This window comes from Haemaphysalis longicornis, unplaced genomic scaffold (assembly GCF_048455015.1).
Source record: "Haemaphysalis longicornis isolate Haplotype H1 unplaced genomic scaffold, Haemaphysalis longicornis Haplotype H1 scaffold_3, whole genome shotgun sequence".
Taxonomy (NCBI): Eukaryota; Metazoa; Arthropoda; class Arachnida; order Ixodida; family Ixodidae; genus Haemaphysalis; species Haemaphysalis longicornis.
This window is the reverse complement of record NW_027526335.1, coordinates 233443253-233468590: the sequence shown is the minus strand read 5'-3', so window position 1 is coordinate 233468590 and position 25338 is coordinate 233443253.

Sequence of the window (25338 nt, the reverse complement as noted above, 5' to 3'; positions counted from 1 at the left end):
CAGGTGCAGTAGAACTCGTCGCAGGGCACTTGGGCGCAGGTGCAGCGGGGCTTGTCACTTCATCGCTCCGAGGACGATGTGCAGATCAACGACAAAATGTGCGCGGTGCTTGAGGAAGGCCAACAGCCTGCGGTACTGCAGATATCGTTCGTTCACGCACGTTCTTTACGACGCAGCCGCTACTTTAGTAAAATGATAAATAAGCTAAAGGCTACTATGACCAAACTGATTTTAGACCTCAATGATACCCATTTTCGCACAAGGGCGTATCATTTCCCCATTACAAGCGGGAATTGTTGTCAATGTTTTGGTTCGCTTAACTGAATATTATATTCAGCAGCAACCCAGATATGCGTAACCTGGTGCAAGAACATGTTGGCAAACACAACATTGCGTCGTTAGCACGGCCAAATGGTCTCATATTTTGTATGAATTATGAAGATAGCTTTCTCGGCGTTTTCGTTTTAATTTCTGACAGGAAACTGGAAGATTACGGCCGAATAGCGTTTACTACCCGCCGCGGTGGCTCAGTGGCTATGGCGTTGTGCTCACGAGGTCGCGGGTTCGATTCCCGGCCGCGGCGGCTGCTTTTCTGATGGGGGTGAAAAGCAAAAACGCCCGTGTGTACGAGATTTCTGTACACGTTAAAGATCCCGAGGTGGTCAAAATTAATCCGGAGCCCACCACTACTGCGCGCCTCATCGCCTGCGTTGCGTCGGCGCGTTATCCATAAATACCATGGTTGCCAGCCGTAGCAAGACGGTTGGCCGGCTTGGTTTTTTTGTTACTAGGCAAACATCGTGTCAGGTGTTTTATTCACACAATGAGTAGAGTTGTCTAGCGGATTCACAAAACGGCAAAAACAAATGCCCGGCGAAGCGTTAGCCCCCTCATCCATCTCAAACGAAGCAGTGATGACAGAAACGACATGACGAAAGCTCGACCATAAACTTGAGGAGAAATTACCCAGGAAAGATTAGTACCTTAACGCGAGAGCGTTAGTAGGCTCAATGAGCGATACTGCACGAGCGCTAGCCGTCCGGAGCAACCACGGTTGTCAGTCGTGCTCATCAAGCGTCTGCGGAAGAACGTCATGGTCCCGAACACGAAACGATTACACAGCAGCCAGAGGTGACCGCTTGCCTGGAGATGGAATGCGGCGCGGCGACCCCGAGAGGGCGGAGAGGAGGAAGCGCGCCGCTGTGCTCGCCGACAGTGATACAGCGGCGAAGAAGGGCTACTTGACTTCAGCAGGCGCCGCGCCTGGGCTGTGAAGTTCCTTTTCCCACTGTCGGCGGTCGAGCCGATGTGTCATTGTTTTCAGTAGCCCAAATCCAAAGTGGCTGACATTCGGTGGCCCCTGAAAAAAGGTTCAGTCGTAGGATGGCCAATTCCCGACATTGGGAAGCGTACTACTCCGGATCCCTTTTCACACGAAGGCAAAAAAAAAAAAGAAAACGCTCTGAAAATCGCGCTCTCTAATTGACCTTCAGCGCTTATAGAGCATAAATGGTTAATGCACCGTACTTATTCCAGAACTCTACCTCGACAGCGACGTACCGCCATGGCGTCTCACACCTAAGGACATGGGCATATATGTCCTCTGCAACGTAATTTCTCCCTGCTGCAGGCGCAACGTAATATTCCTGCTAAAAATCTGTGATGAAAAATTCCTCTAGGCCATGGTCACTGCAGCGGAATGAAAATTGGAACGCTTTGGGATTCGGCACTATGTTTTTGATTACCATAAATTGCGCATATTTTTTGTTTGCTGTAGGTGGTGCGCTGTAAGCAGCATCTATGTTCTTTTGCAAAATGTTCCCGAATAAAAAGCCTTGAGTCTTTCTTAACTTGGTTAGAGACCGTTTAGGGCGAGCACTTAGACGACCTAGACAACGTTGTGCTAGTACCGCACTCACTCACCGTCTTTGACAGTTCTGGTTTGCGCCGTAGACTTCCATTGTTCACTGCAGAGTGCGTCGTTAGCAAAACGTATTGGCCACCAGAAACGTCGTAAATTAATACTCTCGACTCCGTCAGGTCCATGTTGGTCGTCGCGAAGTTGAACGGAACTTTCGCGAAAGCGCTCCAATCTACGGAAACTTGCGACGCACAGCCACCACTGATTCGATCATACGCTATCAGCAGTACAGGCTCCCTCCATAAACTCTGCGTGTCGCGATTATTACGGCAAGTAGATGAGGCGCAGTTTTGAAAAGCAGAGGAAAAAAAACCGTTTGCATTTATCGACTACAGCTGTTTCTCGGAATGTACGCCCAGATTGCGCCTTCAGTGAGCATCGCGTACCTTGCGAAGGCCATTTTTAAGCGCACCAGTATCGGTGAAACCTTACGTGATACACTATGTTCTGCAAGTCTTGTTCCCGTTGAACCGAATTAGCCGTAGTATTTGAAACCTAGCTGGATGCAGCATCACAACTGAAAGGTTTCAAGCAACTATTCCAGGAATAAATTTAACTACGGCTATCTGGGCGACTGTGTTCTCCTGTGTTCTCCACCCTCAAGCATCAGATACAGTTGTAGTAAATATAAACACCCCAGAAAGCACCGGGCCTCATTGGTCATTGGCACTCCAAAAAGTCAAGCGAGCCTCTCAGGCATGGATGGGGCGAGAACTTTCTGTGTATGCGCGTGCGCACGTTTGTAATGTCTTCCTTGTCGCAAAGCTTAATTGTTTATGTGCTGCAAGTACTCCACTGTGCGCGTTCTAAAGTACAAGCTCTACATAGAGTTTTTGCAACATTTGTGTGGAGGTGCCAATGGGAACCAATGCGTAGGGACAATTTGTTTCTTCCATTAGTGTCTGGGGGTGCTGGGCTGATACATTTGTTTGTACACCAGCTTGTATCTCGGTTTTTCTTCTATAAGGTAACGCATCATCCACTTCTGCTCAACGTTATTCAACAGCGCATAAGTTTTCATTTACCGTTTTTGCTTGTCTCTACTGGTGAAGTCAGTACGAAGCCGCCATGGGGGTTTTTAAAGGAGGTGGTCGACACCTTCAATTTTCTTACTGCGAGGTTTTCCCTGCAATATATGTTTACCCTTTCCAGGAAGGCTTTGACGAACACTTTATTAGAGAATCTGTTCCCAGTGCCGGTTTATCGCCAGCCTTACATTGGCCACCATAAGGACAGTGTTTTGAAGCGGGTCACACGTATGTGTCTTCCTCCAAATGCAAAAACGTTTTTCTTTAAGCTGCATACATCAGCACTCCCAGTGAAAACATGGTTGCGCGAGAAAGGAATGTCTATTCCTTGGCCTGACAATTGCCGTTTATGCAATCAACCTGAAACCATTGATCATTGTTTTGTTTTGTGCCGGGATGCGGTGTTTTTCTGGGATGTGTTGCAACGAACTCTTAAAAAGGGCAAGGACATTACCCCTTATACAATTCGGTTCTTGCCTTTTAGAGATGTTACTGGAGTGCCCTATGATATATTTGTTGTGATCAGATTGTATAGCTTGTGGAAGTGCCGCATGACGGACAGGCACGCGGAACTCCCTCGCCCAACGAAGTCCATTTTTCGGGAGCAAACTGCGTTGGTGCGGAGCATTTATGCGGCGCAAAGTGACCGACCAGAACGGCTGCATCTGTTGGACGCGTGCGTCTGCTTGCCAGAGTTTTAACGGACGGCTTATTTTAGCTGCAGTGATGTACATCTTCTTGGATGACTCATAACTTTTGTAGGCTGTATTAAGGGTAGTTTTCCATGCAGTAAAGAAAAAAGAGAACACAGTCGAATTGGTAAGGCATTCGAGATCTAATCGAAATGCGTGGGTTCGGTCCCCACTCTGGCAGCGTCTTTTTTTTTCTTTCTCACGTAATTAATAAAAAATAATGTAACGTCACTAACGGTACAAAACAGTCTAACCTTTCCTCTATGCCTTCTTTGGCATTGTAGACTGCCGGCATTTCTTTCTGTATTTCCTAACGAGCCCCTCATGTCCAAACCCTATTATTGTGCGAAAGCTTAATGAGGGCCTCGATTCTCGCAGCCTTGATGTCAAGGTAGCATAAGAGGGTTTTCCGCCAGTTACCCGCTTATGACAGGCTGTAGACGTTTGCGTCACGCCCCGGGGGTTGAAAAGAAGGTCCCCTTCTCCCCTTGTAGTCTGAGTGGCGCTGGCTACCACCCTCAAGCGTCAGATACAGTTGTAGTAAATATAAATAACCCAGAAAGTGAAGGAGAACACAGTCGCCCAGATAGCCGAATTGCTAAGGCATTCGAGATTTAATCGAAAGGCGTGGGTTCGGTCCCCACTCTGGGTGCGTGTTTTTCTTTCTTTCTCATGTAATTAATAAAAAAATAATTTAACGTCACTAACGGTAAACAATAGTCTAACCATTCCCCTATGCGTTCGTTGGCGTTGTAGACTGCCGGCATTTCTTTCTGAATTTCCTAACGAGCCCCTCATTTCCAATATATATATATATATATATATATATATATATATATATATATATATATATATATATATATATATATATATATATATATATATATATATATATATATATATATATATATATATATATATATATATATATATATATATATATATATATATATATATATATATATATATATATATATATATATATATATTGTCACGGGAAGAAGATGACGAAAGCTATCGGCCCAACCTCCGGAGAAGAAGAAGACCCAGCTGGGCGGGCTCCCTCATGGCCGACATCGTGTAAATAGTGTGAATACATCACTCGCATCTTCCATTGTTCCTTTCCTGTGTCCTGCCGCCACGTAACATGTTTTGGTGGAGGTTGCGGAGGTCACCCCATCCTGGCCCCAGTTCCTCTTTTCGTCTCGGCTGCTGAACATCGCACAAAGGCACTTGGATCGCGTCGGGCCGCCCCAGCCCCGGTGAGCCATGGACGCACCATTCCCCAGCCCCGTGTCCCCAGCCTGTGACTTGCCGAGACCAAAGGACGTGACCAGCCGCGATCTGAACAGAAGACGACACCGTTCCCCTGCCCTGAACTCCGGCGCGCCTCCGAGGCCTTTGGACGTTGCTTCACTGCGTCGGCGCACATTGCTCTTTTGGGGCCAGTGCTCACCACGACGAATCATCCCCATCCGTGGCGGTGAGGACTCCCTCTTTCTTCTCATTGCGCATCGTCACCGGATCTGTACATTTACTAAGGCCTCGACCGGGACGGTCGCTTTCGACGAGGGGGATGTGTCACGGGAAGAAGATGACGAAAGCTATCGGCCCAACCTCCGGAGAAGAAGAAGACCCAGCTGGGCGGGCTCCCTCATGGCCGACATCGTGTAAATACTGTGAATACATCACTCGCATCTTCCATTGTTCATTTCCTGTGTCCTGCCGCCACGTAAAAATATATATATATTGCTGCTCCAACGGTAGGTGTAGAGAAAATGTAACACCGAACTTTGAGTGTCAGTAGAGTAAATTGAGCTACATATGAAACAGGACCTCTGTCTGCCAAGCTCAGAAGAATCTCGAAATTGCGCCGCCAACTTTGGCCTCCAACATGGCCGCCACCACACGAAAAGCAACCTCTGTCGTTTTTCATAATATGTCACAGTTTCTTAGGCGATTCGGATGCTGTTTATCTTCTGGTTGATTTTGGCCTACTGATGGCGATTTAATTGTAGCATTTTATTTACAATAAACGTCGAATTTAAGTCATACTTCTACAAAATATGATTGTTACGCGAGAGAACCGCAACAATTGGGCGTGATGAGATTAACCTTGTTAAATTAGATAAACTTTTTATATTAGATATCTACAATTAGAGCTAACTTTCTGAGTGTACGTACACAAAATGCTAATTTCTTGTGTGTTTTATACTGCATATTCCTTTGTTGGGTTCTTGCGCCCATTTGCTGCTTCTCCGCAATTCATTTGATGTATTTATAATCGAGGGTCCCCTTTCAGTCAATTGACTCTGGGACCCTCGCCTGCATACTAATATGTTTGTATTCCTTTTTTGTAATAAACTTTATCTTAAAAAAACCATTTTATGGCCTGCCGCTTCAAATGGTTTTTACCCTGTCGCACATCCTAGATACTTGTTGCTTTCATTGGAGTTCGTTCACTTCTTCCAGCCCAACTTCCCCTTACAAAATCTAACCGGTCGATGGAGCCGTAATGAAGGCTGTCTGCCCACTTGGGTTCCTTTCGCTGCGTTATATGTTGCTTGGTTGCCATATTTTGAGGGCACGCTTCACCTGCTAGTTAGTTATATTTCGGCATATAAGAGCTCATTCACGAAACAAAAACAGCACGAGCTATTGAAAAAAAATGACACGAAGGAAAATACCACAGAAAAAAATTAAAGGCGTTCCACTCAATGGGAAAGCTGTCAGAAGTGCAGAGCAGTGATTCGCCATAATGGGCTGTAGCACCGTTTTTCGCTCACTGCTACCACATTTGCCTTTCAAATTTCCCGCCTTCGCAGTGCTCGTGCACCCCCTGCCTGGAACTGCGCCAGCGGGACTTCTGTTCTTTTTGTTGTGCTTGCTTTTCCTCCCGCACGTGCCGGCGTTGCACGGCCACGTTTTTTCGCTTACTATCACAAAAACTAACCCAACGATTGTTTGGGTTAGTTCTTTCAAATGTACCGGCATTTTTTTTGTGGTAAACAACGGTGAGGTGTATGACAGGCCCCAGCGGTTCAGGAGTTTCGAACGCTTATATATAAACCGTGTGGCTTTGGAAGCCTCTGTGTTATGCCGCGACGACGGAACACCGTGTGGCTCTACATGGGTCCAGCGAGTGAGCTACGACGACAAGGCGAGCCCCTAAAGTGCTCTCCATTTAAAACAGCCAGGTCGCAACAAGAACGAGGACATATCTTTTGGAGTCGGTCGACAAAACCAGTCAGCCGCAGCCTGCACAATGCGCACAACCAAAGAACAATAGAGCTTTGCCATTTTTAGGCTTTAATTTTGTAGCAGCAATTTTTGCTTATCCCCATTTCCTGGTTCGAACCACACTTCTATTTTTCAATAAATTATACTATCAGATTTAACAAGTCACATTTCAAGGATGAAGACAGCGCAGTTTCTTTAAGGCACCACGTCTCGATCAATGCCCAAAACTGCTGTGGCTGTGTGTGTGCGTATGTATGTGTTTTCAGTCCAAATAGGATCGGAGAATTGAGGGTAACATGCAGTTTTGTAATACGGCTGTAACACGGCTGCAATAAGGGTTATTTAACATTGTACAGGAGCACTCTGTTGATTGTGCAACGATTTCAACCGCAGCGTTTTCTTGCCTGTCTCGCGCTCGCTTGGCTCCTTGCGCGCCATGGTTGCATACACCGTGAGAAGCGCTCTCACGTCTGAACGATGTGCTAGGCTGGCGATTCAGACAAAACAAAGAAAAAAGATCTGCATAGTAGGGAACGTTCCTCGCTAACTGCTTTATTTGGTATTTTTGTAAGCGCTGTAAATGTGTATTCGGAAATTGCGGGGGGGGAAATGGCCGCGTATCTGCTCCTTTCGTTGCAAATGTCATCTAAAGACGATAGTCTTTGTAGAAATTTGCCAAGGAAATGCCCCCCCCCTTCGCTTTCCCGCTCACCTCTCATGCTGTTCCTGTTCCGTCGCGCCCATCCCAAGGTAAACACACTAAAGGTTTGCTCAAGGCGATTGGAATTTACCTCGTTCCACTGCTACAGGCGGGGTTCCTCCATGCCAGTGCTGCAGTACGGCGGAGACGCGTGTGAATCGAGGCGGCCGACTTCAAGGTTTATAGAACCGCGTTGCCGTGCTCCACGTGCGTTCCAAGCAGAACGTCAAACCTAACTAGTGGAACCTTTCTTTTCTGTTGCCACGTGGTTTCTCATATGGCCCTCGGAGGTGGCGCGAGCAACAGCAGGCGGTACGCGTTGTTCTGCAGTAGATGTAGAATATCATTTTCAATCGAAAAACCAAGCATCCCGGAATTTCTTAATAAAGGAACACTGTAAATATTTCTTGTGTACTAATTTCCTTTCTTGTATTTGCGTAATGTCTTGTTCTTTGTTCAACAAAGTTGACAAGTATGAACATATTAACCAGGCTTAGACGTTTACATTTGGCTGTGAGTATATAAAACTATTCGGCAGTAAGCATTTTACTTTGGCCGGGTGGCTGAATCGAGTTAGAGACAGACAGACGGACAGACAGACAGGCAGACAGACAGACAGACCAAATGTTCTGGGTAGAAGTATCCCAAGAAAGACTATCGTCTTTAAAATGCTTGGGCTTACTCCGCTCCAAACGCTGCCGTGGTGAATTACTGGTTTGCGGCAATTTTTGTGCGCGCAAGACGGTGTCCTGGATATCGCTATACAAACTGAACACGAGGGAACGTAGAGAGAGAGAGAGAGGAGAAAGAAAGGACGGAAAGGCCGGAACGTTTACCATGTGTAGAGCCCGGTTTGCTACCCTGCACTGGGGGAGTGGTGTTGAGGGGATAGAAGGGGATGCGGGGCGGGAGAAGATGGAGAGAGAGGAGCGGGAAGGTGCACCTTCTAATACCGTTTCGGGCACTACAGTCGTTCATGCAAATTCGTTTCCCCAAAGAAACGTAAAAGGGCTTTCGTCGCTCTCTGGGAAGTCGGTCGTAGAGACCGATGACTTCTGATAGTCTCTACTGCAAATGATCGATTGTCCAATCGGCTGCGCGCGGTGGCAAGCACGCCCCTCTCCGACGAGTGTCCGGGGCAGAGACGCAACACGTGCCCTGTCGTTTCTTCCACCCCACAGGCGTCGCATTGGGCGCTGCTGGCCATCCCGATGAGGAAAGAGTATGCTTTCGTGAAGGCCACTCCCAACCACAGTCGACAAAATAAAGGTCTACTGGAATCGAGCGCCCCCCCCCCCCCCCATACGGAAGACTGCGCTGGGGAAGGGAATCTTGAATATACAGACGGGGATTCGAAAAGTCCCGTGTGTTCCATTGGTTCATGGTAATCCTACGTGCAAAGGAGCGAAGCGTCCTCGCGGCATCGGTCCTTGAAAGCGGAAGTAGAATGCTGCGTCCGCTCTGGTGGCTTGTACTAGCAGCTTCATCCGCCAAAACGTTGCCGATGATACCGCAGTGTTCTAGAAGCCACTGGAGTATCATGTCATGGCCGTTTCTGATGGCCTGACGGAATTTTTGTCTCAGATGGTGCAGGGGGCAGTAGCGCAGGGCTTGGAGGAGTATCTCCGATAACGTGATGAGGTGCAGTCGTGAGGCTCTTCATCATGTTATCAAAACTACTCCTCAAAGAGGGAACGTATAGGCTACTAACACTGGCTCTGTCGACGTCTTCAAGGCGTACGACAATGTTTTACGTAATTTCTTTCAGGCACGCTTTTATTTCGGCCTAGTCTGTGCGTGTGCGATTAGGTTATAAGAGCGCAAGAAACATCTCGCCTGGTGTGCTTCGGGGGAGTATTTGGTTTCCCATACTCTTTATGTGCCTACTGCTGGCCTCCCTCCAGCGGTAAGGAAAACCTGCGAGCAACTAAGTACATCTATTGGTATGAACAGACACTGCACGCATGACGTTTACCGGGTATCAACACAAGCGGCTGGCAGTGACAACTCACAGAGCTATTCCCTGCGTAGAAACTAACCTTTCACCAGTGGGCTAAGGCTTTTCGCGCAAAAGAATCCTGTTTCGATTCGTTCCCGGGCAGGAACCAAAGAATGACTTCCCTCAAGTTAACCTTAGGGGCCACGCCGATTGCGCAGACTCATCTTTTCAAGTTTCTTGACGTCACCATCGACTATAGGCTATTCTTTCAGCAGGCCGTGGAAGCACTAATCACGTGCTTGGTTCCCAGATTTTACGTGCTTTGAAGGACTGGGCTCAGTTATGAGCCACCCGTTGAACCGCCCGCTTACGCGCGAATCGGCGCTCATCCTGAATGGTGTATTTTCCCAGCTACCCTTACTTTCTGTCTGAAAGTCCCAGTATGATCGTTGAAAAGCACTTCAGAGAAAGGGTCTTATGATATACCTCGAAGTTCCCCAAGCGGTGTAAAATGTTAAAGTATTTAGAGAGTCACAGTTTTCACTCCTCCACTTGTGGCCTCACATAGACTGCTCTGCCAAGACGTCCGTCTACAAGAGTCGTCTCGATATCGTTGCTTCGACGTCTACGCTTAAGGGTGGGCTTGCAGATACACGTGGCACTCGACATCCGCAGCACTATGTACCCCTAATGCCCGAAGAAACGGCAGCACTCGGGACCTCGTACACCTTTCGAGAGTTTGGAGCACGCGCCAGCCATCCCTGGCCCTCTTTCCGTGAGATACCCCCTGTAGCCGAGGATAGGGCGGTAGTAGCTGGTGAAACACAACAGCGCCCCTTAACTTTTGTCCAGCAGCCCTTTGAAGGATCCCTAATGTGTTTGCTTCCAGTGGCTCCTTCCACACGTAGGAGCGCGAAGAAAAGCTGGCCCGAGAATCGATTTCCCATACTTGCTTGTCTGAAGTGGCACGGCATGAACGGCGCATATTGAAGCCCGTTATTAGGGAACATTTTAGTTTACTTTCGCGTCCACGATTCCAACCTTCCGTTACCAAAGGAATTAAAAGGGCGGATGAGTCATTGCTGTTTACCGTCGGACGAATTCAATACAAACGCCATCGTGGCTGTATAGGCCGAATTAACCCTCCTCGACCCTGTGTAACGTATATTGTACCAGTCCTTCCTCCATGGGCTGACCAGAATATGAGATAGAGCGGTGAGCTTTGTATAGAAATACTGATGGAGAGTCTGCCTGCATGCCTTTAATGAGGACCTCTTATTCCCAAGCGGAGGCTGTATTTCTAGGGGAGAAATCTGGCGCCTAGATCTGCAGTTTTTGAAAGACCCAAACCTTACGAATGATTTTAGAAACGTTCTGCCCGTTCACGTTGCAAGGCTACGCTCGCTCACTCAATTAGTCGCTCACTCACTCACTCGCTCACTCACTCAATCACTCGCTCGCTCACTCACTTGCTCGCTGACTCACTCACTCACTGACTCGCTCGCTCATCCAATCACTCACTCTCTCTCACTCTCTCGCTCACTCAATCTCTCTCTCTCTCTCTCTCTCTCTCTCTCTCTCTCTCTCTCTCTCTATCTCTCTCTCTCTCTCTCTCACTCACTCACTCACTCACTCACTCACTCACTCACTCACTCACTCACTCACTCACTCACTCTAAAATTGTTGACTGCCTGGACTTAATTGAATACTGTGGGGATCCTGGCGCCCGAGCCATTGCGTGGTCACCAGGTTTGTGCCGTTGCGCGGCGCTTTTCCCCTCTCGTTCCGCAATGCCGGCTCGTCTCGGCGCCACTGTGTAGAGCCAAGCCGTCTTCTCAAACGGGTGTAGCCCGAATGAACCCATTCCCGTTTGACCCCGTACCGTTTGAACCCATTCCCGAAACGCCCTTCCCGCTTGACCCGTCCCGTGTGCTCCTGTTCCCGGAACGACCTTCCCGTTTGGGCGCTTCCTGTTTTAGCCCGTTCACCAAACGCCCTTCCCGTTACAATCCACTCCCAAAGCACCCTTCTCATATGAACCGGCATCGTTGCAACCCATTTGAATTTCTGAAAATATGCGTTACCGTCTTTGAAACTGTTCCCCAAAATGTGCCTATAAGCAACGGGTCATGCACTAATAACTTGTATGCACCACATTTTCCGGAATAGACCGATATTTCCGGCCCATAAATGTTTCCGAATGCCTTAGGCCGATACTGCCCTCTTGACACAAAATTTGTAGCGGCGAAAGTGTACTATAACGATACCCAATATCTTGAGTAATGCACGCATTGGATTTTTCTGCAGTTGGTGTTCGTACGTGCGGCTGAAATGTTTTTATCAGCCGTTCTTATGCTCATTGCTCGGAGCGTAGCTTTGTCTTCGGGATCGAGAGATCTATAGATCAAAGGTGTCCGTAGGAGAGACTTTAAAAAAGGCAAAAACATGTGCAGAAATCTGAGAATTGGCTACTAATGCCTTTCCCACGTGAGTAATGGGCAGATATTTTTATTTATTTACCGAAACTTTACGGCCTGGTCGGGCTCATGCAGGAGTGAACATAAAAATACATCAGTATTGGTTGGCGCAGTTTAAAAACGCCCCACACAAATAAGTAAAAGACATAAATATGTAATACACGCAAAGGGGTCCGAATATGCATTCGTAATGTATTCCAATTTTAAAATACGACGATTCAACCAGAACACATATTTACAATACGTGGGGAAAATTCTTCTAACGACACCGAGTTCACTGTTCGTTCAGTTAACTTATTGAGTAAGAAATTGCACGAGGAAACAAAGAGAACTTTCGAATAGTAATTCAGCTGATTGGCGACTTAATAGTCTTACTATGATGACTTCTCTCTGAACGTCTGAAAGGCCCTTGGAGGAAGTATTCCCGCGAAAATTTTAAGTTTCTGTAGTAAAGAAAATTCATGCTAGAGACGACCCTGCCCTGCTTAAGTTTCTGAAGGTTTGCCCTATTATGCAAACTGAGTACGCTACAGTGACGGGAATAAACATAATCAATAGGACGCAAAGCTGTTTATAATTTATATAAAGTTTATAACAAAAGTTATAAAGTTTATAACAAAGCTAAGCCACATTGGCATATGTATCCAGATACATTGGGTTGCTTTATTTTTATACATCTTTTTATCTTTTATTGTTTTCTTCTTTTCTTTTCGACATTGATGTACACTTGCGCTATTATAACGATTCAATGTGTTAGTCCACCAAATACGATTTCTTTCAAAGTGAGGGTGTTTTGCGATTTTTTATTTGTGCTTCCGCGGCGCTTTTGTGGGCTTTATGATTTTATAATTTTTTGGGTTGTTAACTTAAAAGATTTGTTTGTTAATTTAAAAGATTTTTTTATTAAATTGTTAATTTGTTTGTTAGGCTTTGTTAATTTAAAAGCTTTGTTAATTGGTATGACGAATTCTAACCAAATGTCGTCGTCTCTAGGTTCAAAAAGTAAAGCCCAGGTTTGAAAAGCAGTCAAGGACTCTGGATGTAGTGAGCATGGTATCGCAGCGGCTGTGAACAAACGGAAATAAATGAAAAACAATATGAAAATCTTTTTTATAACGTTTCATAAACTGGGTGCGTTATTCCGGAAACGGGCTAAATAGGAAAATACGAAACGGGAAGGTTCTTTTGCCCGGGTTGAAATGGAAAGGAACAAACGGGAAGGTTGAAATGGGAATGGGTTCAAATGGGAACATCCCCCTCAAAACCCCTGCCTGAGGTGAAGGCTGCAGCGACCGTTGAGGCGATAAAACACTGTCACGCAGCGGGCGCTCCGCCCTGGTAGTGGAGCTAACCTCACCTCATTGGTCCGTTTGAACGATTCCCCAACCCCCCTCTCGCCGGGACGCGAACGCGCGCCCTGCGCGGGGGTCCGTTCGGGGAGACGCGTCCAGGACGCCGAAGGCGTTGTCCGAGCGTGTTTCCGTCTCCAAAACGCTGTACCGCAAAAACTTCCGGTGACGTCACACAAAAATAAAAAACAAAAAACAAATACGCAGAAGTCGCCTATGCATTAAGTAGTAATAAGGCTAATCATAAAAAGTAAAAATATTGCTGCGGTTGTAAGCATTTGCATGGAAACGTTTCACGCATTAACTAAAGTGAGGCGGATGCGCCACGAGCGCCTACTAGTGGTAGAAAGCACCATTAAAAAAAAAGAAACAATGGCGTCTTCTGATGTGTCCGATTTGTCATAGAGTTGTATACTGTAAGAAACTCTATGCGATTTGTCCACGAAGTTTGTGTGGGAACTGTTACGAATGTAGTGCGTCATAAGGCTCTAAAGTAAAGTCGTCTGCGCAGCGCGATCATAGTACAGGAGGCGATGGCGCGCTGCTTGTGTTTACATTCTCGAGTGACAATGGTTATGATGGTTTCGATCGCATTTTTTTTCAGCAGTATGCCAAGCTTTTCACATGGACCATTTCAGTGCGGTTGCTTGCCCCGAGGCCCGTCGCCGAAGCTGTAATTATCGATGTAATTATTAAGGGTATTTACTAATTAACAGTGAACGGTAGCGGTATGGTAAAAATGCACGCAGACTGCCTTCACTGCGAGTTGTGAGCCGGGAACGCTGTTTGGCGTTCCGCCTGGACGGAACGATATAAGCAAGGGCTTTCTCGAAATCCCCGTCACCTTATCTACGCTTGATAAAGAGCGCATCCTGCACCTGTAGTAACTAGTTTTAGTCATGTTCACGAAAAAAAACACAGCCTCCGAAAAAGTTGTAGTTCTGGATATTGTATTTCTGAAATGCAAGGGCAGAAAGTACATTGCACGATTTCTTTCTCAGCCAGCTAAAAAACGATGATATAATTGCAGGAATAATACTGGAGCATCTGAGTTGGGACCATTTTTGCAGGGGCCATGCTCACATTTCTCGAAATTTCTATTTCCCCAGAACGCGTATGTGCCAAAATTGGAAGGTTAGCAGCAAAAGTAGATAAAGAGAGCGTTAAAATTAAACTGCGCCTGTTGACTGTCATTTGCGAACGGTTTTGTTTATTGTCCGTACCATCTAACAGTGGTTCAGAGACCAGAGTCACGTCACTTTGTTGGTACAGTGTAGGGTACGGGGCATCTCATAGCACCATTCCCGAGTAGGCTGCATTGCAGGTGCTTAAAATATAAATTACAGCCTACATCTGAGAATGTAATTCCCAAAACCTGTGTCATCGAAATCATGCAGGCGCCATTGACAAAACTTTTTTCACTTATTCTCTACAACTCCAATGCCACTATCTACCACCAGCTCAGCTCCAATTTCTAAAATTTCAGTAACTGGCGACAGTGCCAGTGTTTCAGTATACTACTTATGTGCTTTATTGCCGCTTTCCAGTTTTCGCTACAATTTGCGTAGACTTTTTGTCCCATTAATTGCAATTTTTGAGGTTAAGATGTGTGCTAGAAGTCTCTTTTTCTTATATTGATTTGATCAATCGAATGGGGACACAAACCAAAAAAAAAAACAAATTGCACTTTCCAGCCACCTCGTTGCATAAAGGTGATTTACTGTACAAGCTGGGTCAACATTTCAAGTGTAGTCACACGCCACGAGCATCTTCTAGTGGTAACAGGGGCCGAGCACCAGGCTTGTACCTATTTTCTCAATAGGTGCCCGGCACCACCAAGGCACACGAATGCACATGGTGAATTCCACAGCTACGCTGCACACTCTACTCAGTAACCGCCTGTGGTAGGACATGCCGCCAGACTCTTCCTCCCTTCGGCAATGCGGTGTTGTAAAAGGCCGGGGCCCCACCAGATTGACAAAGGTCGGAAGCCCCTCGCAAGAGTAAAGGCAGCTTTCCAGGCGTGAGTTATCTTTTCAACGGTCCGCACTCGACGAGGGACACCTGTACCCATTAAAGAAACCAGTGGGTGCCCGGCGGTGCGCAGATTCGAACCCAGTACTTCCCCCATATGAGGCGAGTGCAGTACCTCTGAACCATCGCTGATGAGGCATAGCCACATTACGTTTCTGCAGTTCACTGCAGAAAAGTTGTGTCCACGTAATCCAGGAACACATTGACCGCCAGACTCATAGGGTTTTCTGCAGAGGGTTTTCTGACACCAGTGCTTAAGGCGGTTGCAGACTGCCTCCGTATCAAGTTTAAAAGGCAAAACGAAAGTGCAGAGGCCCGATGAAAACAAGGTGAAATTGGTGCCATATCTTCATAAAGAAAACTAAAGAAAATTATTTCATGGCGCAGTGTTCGAGTAGTGTTTTCCGCACCATGAAAGCTGTCCAGGCTGTGCACGCACATTGAAAACGCCTATACTGGGAGGGCTGGCAAAGGTGATGGCGGAGGTGTGGGTCCTATACAAAAATTACCACTGTTGTGTTCATGAAGCACTGTTGTGTTCATGAAGGACCGCCTCGAAGGACTGACATCAAACCATTGCAACCTGCTGGGCAACTGGTTCTTATCTTACTGCAGCTGTACAGCCAGAATATTCTTGAAATGCAGCAACATGAAGCGCTAAGGTCCTGAACTATTCTGATATGCCGCATCATTTTCTATTCTTACCGCAGCTGCATAATCAGTTGCAACTGTGCATGCTTGAAAATCAGTGACACAGCACTCTGAAGTCCCTCCAACTCGTCATAGTTGCTAGAACAATAATAACTTCCAAGTGTATGGAAGAGGTGTTGAATCTAGACAAACTAAAGATTTATGGGAAGTCTCTGAAAAAATTTTCCCACTTGGTAGAATAATGGCTCTATCGTTGTAAGGGGACGCTGGACACCTGACTGTTTGCCAATACACTTTGCAAACTCCTTTGGAAAAATTTATACTCTACTGTTAAACTGCACAAGCACCAAAATGTAATCATGAAACTCCAGCCATCACTATGAAGCGCAATTTCAAAAGCACATTTTTATTGCTCACGAAGGCCATTCTACAAATTCTACAGAAAAATAAAGGAAAGATAAATTGCTGGGTGCATTCCTCAGAAATGCACTGCACAATTCCAAAATAACTGTAATAGCTGATGACACTTCAGACAGAATCCAACGCTGCCAACAAAATAACGGCAATTTGAGATCAGTACACCCGTAATCGGCCACTTTTGATGCCACCTTCATTAGCAACGGGAACAACGAACCAGCAGCGTAGCAGGCATAATAAAACACTGCGTGTATGTGGATTTTTAAAATCAATTTATCAGGAACACGTGAAGTAATGCCGCGGGGCCACATACTTTCAGATTTCTGCAATGACGGGGTCCAAATCCAGCAATGTCTTTGGTTCCTTTTTCATAACTTGTAAATAATACTACTGTAGTGTCCTATGTAGTGGCTGTCATCCCGTACTCCGGAAACACAGCCACGGGTGGAAATTGCGGCGCACAAAACTGAGAACTGTCTACCTCCGTAGCCCGCGGTTGAACCTGCTTCACGTGTGGCCACCTCGAGATCCTTTCAACAGTACTGTCGAAGTTTGCGTCACGGGCATGAAAGAGGCCGGCCGCCGAATTGTTCCAGAGGAAGACGCTGAGAGTGTCATGAACATTCTTACTGTTCATACTGATAATTAAGCGCACGGGTGTCTACTTTGATGTCCTGTTTCTCTGGCATCACCCCGGTGCATCATAAAATTTTTAATGGACACTGGCTCAGCTGTATCGATAATGGGAGAACAAAGCTTTCAAAACCTATTCAGAGACCAAGTTGAGCTGAAGAAATCGCAATCAACATTACTGGATTATTCGCGTCGTAAAATTCCTGTGCGTGGACAGTTCCCTGCCCTCACTTTGCGAGAATCGGAAACAGCTGTAGTGATCTTCCACATTACCCAAAGTGGAACATCACTTCTGGGTATTGATGCCGTACAAGCTCTTGGTCTCCAGATTGTGGGCACAGAATTACACTGCTTTACTATGGCCAAACATTGATACAAACCAAGTAAAACGTTGACACAAGGCCCCAAAATGCATCCACAGCACTCAAACAAGTTGTCACCGCCCACCACGAAACCACGCGAGTCTGAAGAAATAGTGTCTCTAGTGACGTCTGTACATCAAGATCAACTGAGACAAGCGACAGTGGCGGATAACACTCTCCGAGAAGTTTCCCGTTACGTGCAGACATCGTGGCCGCCCCGCAAGAATCGGGCACCTAAGCTGACTCCATACTATGAAGACCGAAAGGAGTTGACATCAGTTGATGGCATGCTCTTCCGTACTAAGCACATCGTAGTTCCTGTCAAGCTCACAGCGACTTTTGTCCAGCTGGCTCACAAATCCCACAATCGTATCGTGAAAACCAAACAATGCCTACGAGAGAGGTATGATGGCCAGGGTTAGGCAAACATGATGAAACAGCTATCCGCAGTTCCATTTGTCATCACGCGGAAAAAAGTGCCAAAATATCACCCACACCACTCAGCCAATTCCTCTTCCTGACAAAGCTTGGGACAAGATAGCTATTGACGTTGTTGCTCCTTTTCAGCGTGCACCTGGAAACTACCGATTGCCATTTCAGTAGTTGATTATTTTTCAAAATGGCCAGAAGTGACTTTTTGCACTGACCTTACCACTCACACGGTGACGAAGTTGCTTCTAGCACTCTTCGTACGTGAGGGTTACCTACTGAAATAGTGTCTGTTCACGGTCGACTTCACATCATAGGAATTTGAATCCTTCCTTGAAGACCGTGGAATCAACCACATCTTTTCTGCCATGTACAACCCACAGGCAAGTGGTCTCGTTGAGATTTGATCGTGTACTGAAGTCATACATTCAACTGGCTCTGCTGGAGCAGCGTCCAGTGAAGGAAACTGTGACTGAGTACTTGGGAGTATACAGAGCCACCCCTCGCAGCACCACCGGTCTTTCCCCGGCCGTTCTTCTACATGGCCGACACATAAGAACTTCTTTGGACGTCATTGGTCAGCTGACAGCTGAATTCAGGACAAATCCTTCACGGGAGATGAGTCCGCTCGGAAAAAGTCGCAGAGTGTGAACGAAAAAGTAAGGCATACGCTGAACAACAGCGAGCTGCAAGAGTCCCCAAGTTCCAAGTTGGCACCTACATACGTGTGAAGAAACCAGTTCCTGGACCAGTTCCTGGCTCCAAGTTATGGACCACTATTAAAAATCCTCAAAAAATTGGCCGCTGGTCCTTCTATCTGGAAGACGGTTGAACTTGGAACGCTTCACAGCTATCAGCGGTACCAAAAGAGGCGTCACCAGGGCAAGAAACTAAGGACAACTCTTGCACGTACAACATGCCCCCGTTGACGGACTACAAAAGTAGAGCTGCACCATCGAAGACTTGGATCACTGCACCTGGGGGTCCGCCACAAACACAATCTGCGAGTTCATCCGCAGATCAACTTGAGTCTTCACGCGTTGTACCACCACATGTGCCACTGAGCCCACCACAGCCACAAAGTCTGGCTCCAGGCTCTGGCACTGAGGAGTGCAGTGTACCGGTAGAGGGAAACGGACTCAATACCAGGGCCACCACCTGACCGGCCCAGGAGAAATCGCAGACCTCCAGTGCACTTCCAAGATTACGTGCAGTGATTCGACAGCTGTCAGGGCTCATACAGACAGTGACTTTATTGGTGATTTCTGCACACAAACGGTGACCGTATTGGTGATTTGTGCAGACAGGACTGTCTAGTCTAATGATTGTTTGTTCCCCGGGAGGGCAAGGTGTAGTGGCCCGCAGAAGCACCAGGTGCCGCCATAGATAGTATCCGTAGATGCCAACATGTGGCACCACCTCTGTAATATGCGTACGCGCGCGCGCGCACACACACACACACACACACACACACACACACACACACACACACACACACACACACACACACACACACACACACACACACACACACACACACACACACACACACACACACACACACACACCACACACACACACACACACACACACACACACACACACACGATGTGCAGTACAGCCGATATAACTACTTATGCTTACGAACAACCATAGTCCATACCAGTAATGAAACACTCTATATAACGCCAGCGCATTTTATTACCTGAACAATATTCGCGCTCATTCATACTGCTTTCTTTGTAAGATACGCAGTCTCAGACGATTGTGTACAGGATAGAAACGCATCGTTGCTCCGATAATACCGCCCAGAGCAACCTGCGAAACCACTCCGTAAAGGATACCTTGCCTTGGCAGTAGAGTAAACTAGAATGTGAGTTGTAACACCAGCTACGTAGGCCTCACGTTTAACGTCGGGTGAGCCCATGTTCACAGCCAGAAAAAGAACCCTTGTAGCTTGTCACCACTGCTGTCGTACAACAAAGCCACTCAAATTCCATCGGGGAGATTTTACAGACACACAACACACCAGCAACAAATAAAGCCAGGACGTTCTCGGCAGGAGATAGGTGACGACGCTACGAGTAAAAACAGCCCGCCATGACTTCCTCACGTACAAATGACGACTTGGCAAGACACACACGGCGCAGACGACTTTAGAGCCTTATGATGCACTACATTCGTAACAGTTCCTACACAAACTTCGTGGACAAATCGCACACATCAGAAGACGCTATTGTTTCTTTTTTTTTAATGGTGCTTTCTACCACTAGTAGGCGCTCGTGGCGCATCCGCCCCGCTTTCGTTAATGCGTGAAACGTTTCGATGCAAATGCTTACACCCGCAGCAATATTTTTATTTTTTATGATTATCCTTATTAATATCTCATGCATAGGCGGCTTCTGCGTATTTGTTTTTTGTTTTTTATTTTTGTGTGACGTCACCGGAAGTTTTTGCGGTACAGCGTTTTGGAGACGGAAACACACGTTGGCCGAAGGTATGTGACGCTTTCTTTACCAGCCGGCTGCAACTCTGTTGCGCCGGCGAAAGCCCACCAGCCCTCCCGGCTGCGAGCCCGTGCCATAGGCTGTTCCTGTTGTTCCTACGCTTGCATATAGAGAGGCCGTACCTACCACTCAACGAACACGCCGTGGGGTACGCGCCTGTGAGCGAATGGGCCGCGTCTTCCTCGCTGCTGCGAGCCGATCTGGCCAGCACGGCGATGCGCGCGCAGAACGGTTGCTCCGTGCCCCGGATTTTCCCGGGAACGAAGAGCCCACTGGCTCTGCGCCGACGACGCGCGCACACTTGCGCGTGGTACGTACCGCTACTAAATATATGTAATTGGGACGTTGGTGTAAAATAAACGTCTGCCCTCCGTACCCTGGGCATATTCCTTTGTCGCCACTACTTCACCTGCCCAATAGAGGCGGGGCTGAGGTGTTGCGACGGCGTCTCAGTATCGTGAGCGTGCTCAGTTAGCTCGAACCCACGGTGGTTCCTCACAGTGTGCATGAGTGCATGCCTTGTGCAATGCTAGGGTTATGCATATCGTGATGTAGAGAGACCACAATACTTAGTCGATGAAAGCTTTAAAAACAAAAAAAAATCCTCGCCGACGATTACCGACGACTTCATAGTAAATAAAAAAAAATCAGTTTTGAAGATTTTTTGTGGTTATTAGATGACGGAGCTTGTAGGCATCATGACGGGGGTCGAAGCACGGAGATGCCGACGCGCTGTTTCGATGTATACAGCAAAGCACAAAAAGAGGGCTTTTCACTTCTCGTGGTGCTGACCGCGGCCACGGCAGTGCAGGTGCGACTGCGTTGTCCTGACTTTGCGCGCGATCAGAAGTATCGCTGCAACGACACTTTTTTTCAAACAAAAAAGCAGTTACGTTGCACCCGGTTAACATGCTGGGAATGTGTGAAAATGGCGTGAGAGAGCCGCAGCGCCGTGCTATCCGCCCAAAATGGAGTTGCAATTAGCCTCATCAATACCGGGATGCATGCAACGAAGAGGCGCAGGGGGAGGTATTTCCTCTCTCCTCCGTTCTCCCTTGGGCTCGTTAAGTTTTCCCGGGGCCTTTTTCGCGCTCCAACGGACTGTAACGAGGCCTCGGGCGCCGTCGGGGCGTTCATTATTCACCGACTTATTTGGTTGGCTTAAATAGCGCGCCCTTTCTCACCCGTCCTTCGGCCTCCCTTTCCTGCGCACTAGAGCAGAGCCGGCGCCTGCTATTGCCGCCTCGAGTCAGTTCAGAGGCTGGTCATGCGTTCCCGCAGGGTGAGAGGTCGATGAGTGACGGCCGCCCAGCTGCGCTTTCTTGCCCCTTCTCCGGAGGGCGACGGAGAAACCCAATCATCGTCCTTCCCTCTTTTCCGAGTTTCTGTGGACACAGGCCTTCTTGAACAATCTAGGCGGCTCGCGCCATGATGGTGGAGCGAAACCCCGGGCAAGGCGCGAATAGAAGCGCTCTAGTCCGAGCTCGGCTTACTGGCGGATTTCTTCGAGCAGTGGAGCCGATCACGCGAGGAACACGCATGAAGGGATCGCTGGTTCGTTGAAATTTGCGTGTTTCCCATGTCGAGTGTATGCGCATGCTGTGTACTAACGACTGCATCAGCACACGCTGCGGTTGTTATGTATTCAGAAGAGGTGCCGATGGCCGGTTTGAAACTCATAGGATATGTGTAAGTACGATGGTAACACATTGCCCTACACATTTTTTAGGGAACAGTTTAAAGTCTGGCACTCCATACTTTCGTTCGGGCTACGGTCGTACAAATGTTGCTTCTATTAGAATGTTAGAACAAAGGTTCTAACATTCCCATCCAGAATATTTTATACTGAATAGTGGTATACTTTTTTAGAAACCCAAACTATACCATCCACGACCCGCTTTACTGCCCTGTTCAATCCGTTTTTTGGTCCTTGTACAATCCGCATTTTTTGGAAAGTCGGATTGTACAAAAACAGATTGCAAATGCAAATTTTAGATCTGTTTTCTCCACTCTTTGGTCACCTGAACACCTGTAAGACTCCAGCATCTCACCAGGACTTGTTCTACTTTCGCCTCTATTAGAAATTTTGCAGCAGCCTCTATCGACCATAACGACCACAGACCACGACCACACAGACGCCCACCAACCGGATCCGGACACACTTAATAAATTGCCATTTATTCTCTTAAAAGCGGCCTATTACGGGTACTGTGAATGCTAGGTCTGTCTCGTTTGATCGCTACGTCCTAACCACCCAACCAGCAGTGAACAGAGACCGATTTACTGTGCTATATGTCACGGTAGGAGCTTACGTCTGTAATAATCGCAACCCCTTCAACACACTCTCCCTACTTGGGCCACGGATCCTCCTGTTCCGTATTACAAGTGCTACTGCAGTGCTGTATTCGTAAGGCCAGGAGTAATTTACGTATGGAATGCCTGCAAGAGGAACTTGGTAATTACGCAAGTTTCTTTTGTTTTCTCAATAAGCAAGAGAGGCTTGGCAAAGTGCTGGTTTATTCGCTACTTCAAACTGTCACCCTCTGTCTGCGCTCTTTTTTCCCGTCCCCCTCCTACCTCACGCGTAGTAGCAGGACAGAGGCTGTACGATCAGGCCAACCTCTCCGTTTTCCTTTCATTCAATAAAAAAAATTACTCTCTCTCTCTCTCTCTCTCTCTCTCTCTCTCTCTCTCTCTCTCTCTCTCTGTCTAACAATAATTAGAATCCTGTATACTGCTTATGTGTGGTTCGCACGCAAGCAATTCTATATGTCTATATCTGCAGGAAGTGTGATTCTTGGGCTTGAAACCACATTGATGCTCCGAAAGAACTTTACAGTTGAACCTGGATGTGACGAAGTTGATAAAAATTCGCAATTTTTCGTTGCACAAAGGTTTTCGTTACATGCAGGTTTCGCGTTAAGGCTGCCGTAAAAGAAGCAGAAGCTAAATCAAAAGGCTAGGCATCATGAATAGGGAACTCTCCCCCCTTTAACAATTTATTTCGCAGTGAAAAAATGCCTGCTTTGCGCCTTCTGCCTTCCCACGACACTCCAAAGAATCAAGGTCACTTACCCCTGTATCTTAAGCGTAACTTAAGTATCAATTTTGCGCTTTGGCACTCTTCGGGGCCTTAACTAGTTTCAAGGGCCAAACGTATGCTGGAAGGGCGCTTTTCGCGAACTTAATGCTCTTTGCCGCACCCAAACGTTTTCGAAAGGATGCTAGCTGGGATGCTGTACCGGACGACCACGCCGATCTTTCTTGGCCGCTAAGACGGCACCTGAAATTGCGAGCGTGTCTTGAAAAGATAAAAGTTTTTGTTTTCTTACAGCAGAACTATAAGCACTGACGAACTAATACCTCACAAAGCAGCGGAGACGCGCTACTACACACCGACAGGCGGGCCTAGCACCAAATGGACATCCCACTCACACCGGATACGCACGGTGGTTTGCACGTCGTGCAGGCAAAGTCCGCCAAATTAGTGCATTGCTCTAGCCGATTTTTCGGAAAAAAGTGCGAAAAACAATGGCTCATCAGCGTAGCAAATTCTTTACATCAAGGTTATCCGTAGCCATGCCTTCGTTACATAGAGGTCGGAAACACATCGGTTTCAATGCGGCATGAAAATCGGGAATTGAAAAACTTCGTTAAAAGCAGGAATTCTTTACATGGAGGTTCGTTACATCCAGGTTTGACTGTGTTCATACAGCAAGCGCGGTGTAATACTGCCCTTGCCATGGCTTTTATTGGACGAGCGACAGTCTTTCATTTTCTTTTTGCAACGGCTGCCAGCAACAAAGCGTGATGCTTATATGAAAGGCACATTCATGCACCCTCAGTCTGAAATTTAAACGTGGGCCTTGCGCAGGCTGCGTGGCTCAAAGTTCAGGAGTTACTTCAAGCCTGAATTTTCCAGCAGAATAAAGGCGAGTAAACAGAACGCGCACGGTGACAGGCAAAGTTTCAAGCCGTCTTTTCTTCGCCAAAACCCGCTATATTACACGCCAAAGGCTATGCAGAGAAGGAACCTGTTTCCGGTGTGTGTGTGTGTATGTGCGTGTGTGTGTGTGTGTTTTGTTATTGTTGTTGTTACCCCGCCCACGTAGCAAAGTTGTTCTGGCGACAACGCGCCACCTAAAAGTTTGCTGGTCGTTGTATACTTACCGTGTATCCTCCTTTGTCATGGCTTCAATTGTGTGCAGGGAAATAAAAGAGCGGGGCTTAAAGTGCGACAAAAGCACAACAGGACGCGGTGCTAGCAAGCATAGCAAGCAACAATCCTTCTTTTCTGAGACAGAAAATTTGCAGCGGTAAGAAGAAAGCTGTCAATATCACCTTGGGGAGATACAGAATATCAAAATGGGCGAATTGCAAAGGTGGCGTGGTTGGCAGATTGTTAACTCCGCAGATACGTCAGCTCTGTCTCCAGTACATTTTACAGCTGAGCAGAGACACGCCGATGGTCTCTGGTATTTCTGTCGTTGATGTATCTCTAGTTGATTTATGTCGTTTCCTAAATTTGTGGAAACGTTCGATCTTATGCGTTTCTGACAGCGAAATGCCCCAAGAACTGTCATTTTAAAGCAAAGCTTTCTATGTCTGACTGATCGTGTAGGACGCGTCGAAAACGCACGGCTGACAACCCAACTTTTTCTGAAGATGATGATCATCTCGGGTCAAGTAAAAGAAAAAAACGCCTCGCGTCGTCGCATTTGAACCTGAGCATCTCGCGTTACAAAGCTGACGTCTATCAAATTGCGCCATTCTGACATACCCGAAGCAGTTTGGATTTACAGAGGGGTGCACGGACGTGCAAAATTAGATAAAATCATGCGCCTCACCGTCTAACGGCGATGATGGTTGAACGCGAAGCTTTCTTCATGCGAAATCAAATGACGAAGGGTCAAAGTCAAAGTTACAGCGATCAAAAGACAAAACTGCGTGCGAGTCAGT